We start from the raw sequence: 4181 nt of genomic DNA on the forward strand, positions 1-4181 counted from the left end.
GGGACTTACAGGACACAAGCCGAGACTATGCTTAGACCCCGAAGTCAGACTATAGGATTCAATAGTCTGATGTCACGTCCGCCCAGCAACGAGCAGCTTGGCTCTAAACAAAGAAAATCAGTACTTTTTATTCTTCATGCTGGCTGGAACTTTTTCACATGTCATGTGGTCAGAATGTATAAAAGTCAAAACAAGATCAGATATGTTTTTCTCCTCTGGATAAACTTTTATGCTCGTCGGAGAAGTATTTCGTCCGCCATTGTTCCGATAGTTAAGAACCAGTTACTAAGTTACTTTGCGCCATAATGAGGGAAGTGACGTCACGACTGCTGAAGCCGATTGCGGGGATTAATGTAGTTTTTCGCAAAGAACTAATAATTATGATCATTTTGACATAAGACTCAACCGTCGATTTAAAAAAAGTGTTTATGTGTAATATGTGTATGTATGGATGGACGGATGGTTGAATGGATAGTTGAATGTACGTATAGTTTTTAGATACATTTATTGTTATGCGCCCAGAGCCATTTATTATTATGCACCTAGAGCCCTCTAGCTCTGTCCATTGCCGGGTACAAATGTTTATGATTCTTATGCCATTACCAAACTTTTATGGTTAATGGTATTGTCATGTTGAATGCATTATATTTGTTTATTGTAATCATGGTGCTTATCTGTTACAGTTTTTTTTACCAGCCAATAAATCAGCTGATTTTAATTGAAACTTTTTACAGACATCATAAAACTCTTAAGAAAAAAATTAAGAAGAAAAAGTAAAAGGGAAAGCAGGAAAAAACCCAAACAATAAAAAAAACCCAAACAATCAATACACATACACAGACACACACACACAGACACACACACACACACACACACACACACACGTACAAACACGGATAAATAATAAACAAAATATTTAAAGAAAAAAACTACAAAAACTAAACATAAAAAATAAACAATAAAAAAAAACCCCGTTCAAAACATACTAACAGTAAAACAGATGAGGCAAATGGTTGGATTATCGGTGGTATCTTTATATAGATAGTATGCAGATGACGTCACTCAGGCCTTTGTTATTGTTTTTGCCATCCGCGTTTGTGAGTTGTTCTCACTAAACTGTATTAACCAGACTATAAAAGTTCATGGTTACACAGAGTTTGTGTGTAGGTCCGTTAAACTTCCGGATGGCAATGTTGTGAACTCCTTGGCCAAGCGCATTCTATCTATAGAGATATTTATCCGAAAATAGCAAAGTGTGTTGAATTGGATGAGAGATATCATTTAATTAAATGAACTCTATTACTACCAGTAGACTGGACAGAATAGTGATTAAAACTCCACCAAACTTCCAAGTTGACAAAGTTCGATCCCTTGTTGACTCATTATATTTTCGCCACAACCATTTAGGTTATCCGATAGTAAATGGACAGTTGGGTCTCTTAAATTTCGACGAAAGTAAATGGTACCCCTAGCAGTTGATATTGTTGACACATGTAAATGTTGCTGCTCGAAGCTCGAAGAAATAAATAATAATGTGAAATTGAATGTAAGCTTCAATTTAATTACAAAAACAGATCAAATGAACGTTTCGGGTTCCCCCTTTATCAACAAAACAGGAAACCCGAAACGTTCATTTGATCTGTTTTTGTAATTAAATTGAAGCTTACATTCGATTTCACATTATGATTTCTTGTTGACACAGGCTACTGCTCGGATAGCAAAACGATTCCCGACGTTTATTATGCTGGCTACAAAAAAAAAAGCCTTGTTCCAACCAAAACAAAAACAAAAACAAAAGCAAAAACAATAACAAAAAAACAAAAAACAAAACAAAACAAGAAACCACAAACAAACAAACAAAAGTTACAAACTAAAACTCTTTAAAAATAAAAATCACAATAACTATACTAGATCCTGTAACGTTCAATCTCATCCTTATTGAAAAAAAATAATGAGAGGTTAGGTTCCGGCATGTAATAATTTATTTCTCTGGTAAAAAAGATAAATTACGGTCTCAATAGTGTAATGGAAACACAAAAAATAACCCAATTCTTATATCATAAAATATTTCGCATTGCAATAAGGATATATATCATTTTCTTCCGGTTATCAGACCTGTTTGTATGTCCATATATTCAAGTTCGAATGAACACCAAACTAGAAACTAGAGCAATCAGGTGTATAATATTATATTATGTGACCTGTCGCTCAAAACGGTATTATGTCGGGGTGGTTTAGATACTAGAAAGTAAATTTATAGTAAAAAATATCAAACTTTCTTGCAGTTTGTGTATTTTATTTTTGTTGAGATGATAAGTAGAATCTATCTATAGGAATTTTAAAGTTCGAAAATAATAAAAAAAATTATATTTCTGTTTATTTCAACGTTTCGACACTAGGAGTGGAAAATCCGCACTATTTGCGGGGAAATAAACAGCCACTCGTCTATTTTAATTATTATACTACTGTGTTGATGGAAATTGACATAGATCGTGACGAATCTTGTGAGCCATTGGGCCATCAACGATCAAATCAGTCCTGTAAAAAAAACAAACCTTAAGGTATGCGCAAATGAATTTGGCAACAGGGTGGCCAGATGGCAATTCGCAAGGCCAAGGTCAAATTAAGGACCGACCATTATGCCCCAGCAGACATTCTAAATAACCAATTGTGACCCACCGTCTCATGGCGGTATTAAGTCAAGATGAACAAGATAAGGGAAATCGAATTCATAGCCTCCAATATGAAACTTGGGGTTTATTTCTCTTCGTTATAGTGGATCACACATACTATTTCTTGCATTACACAACATTCTAAGGTCCTATTTCTCATCATTTATTTCTAAATTCACTTTTTGAGGTCCGACTCATTTCGACATAAAACCGTTTTGGGACGTTGGGTCACATTTTAGTCAACGGGGGATAGAATTGCCCTCAATTTAAGAAAAGTTTGCAAGTTACTCGTATCTATATCAATGTGTAAAAATAGTTATATATTTTCTAGATTTGATATCGATTTGAAGTAACACACATACACACACACACACACACACACACACCCCACACACACACGATGGCATGGCCTTTGAATATCATTTTTTCAAAAGGCGCCAAATGAACGATCTGACATCTTTTTGCTCCTGACACACACACACACACACACACACACACACACACACACCCACACAAATGTATATATATATATATATATATATATATATATATATATATATATATATATATATATATGCGTATGTGTTTATTATTATTATTATACACTGGAGGAATAAATTGTCAGATTGTTCAATTGGCGCCTTTTGAAAAAGATGATATTCATAGACCATGCCATCGTAATTGGTTTGTTTTATGTCAGAATGTAATCCGACTTAAAAGTGTGATTTCTCACTATAATGGAAAGGCATGTTCAATATGGCTACAACGTTTTGCCTTCCACCACCTACCAGGATACACAAGTACACTAGAAAATAACGAAAAGGCTTTACAATCTCGCACTTAATACATTTCTCTCTGGTGTTCTGGTCACAGCAAATTCACAATAATATATTACAGCGTGTTAGTCCTCGTTTCTGACACCAAGTCTGTGATATTATCAATTCCCATGCCCATACTAAGAGTACAACACCCAAATCAAAGCTGACACTTCACATCAGTCTGATAACCGAACGCAATTATGGGCTGGATTTAACATTGTTGTAATCGACAATACGTTTCATTTATATGAGAATATTTCCATTTCCATTACAACTATGAGCCCATAACTATTTGGGTTATCAGACCTACAAATAGTAGACGTTGCATTGAGCTCATGATTTTCAACATCTACCTATATTTGATAACAGAATAGATTTAATTTATAAGAAAATCATACTTGTAAATTGCCTAGATTATCGTATGGAGAGATTTTTCACCTTGATAAAATGCCACATTCTCGTCAGATCAACCAATTGTGACCCCCCGTTTCAAAGCGGTATTATGTTGCAATGAACAAGATAAGGGAAATTGAATTCATAGCCTCCAATATGAAACTTGGGATTTATTTCTCTTCGTTATAGTGGACTATACATATCTACTAATTCTTGCATTACACAATTTTCTAAGGTCCTATTTCTCATCATTTTATTTCTAAATTCACTTTTTGAGGGACGACTCATTCCAACATAA

The sequence above is a fragment of the Berghia stephanieae genome, chromosome 2, assembly GCF_034508935.2.
Source record: "Berghia stephanieae isolate SIO BIC M18660-M18661 chromosome 2, UCSD_Bste_1.3, whole genome shotgun sequence".
Lineage (NCBI taxonomy): Eukaryota > Metazoa > Mollusca > Gastropoda > Nudibranchia > Aeolidiidae > Berghia > Berghia stephanieae.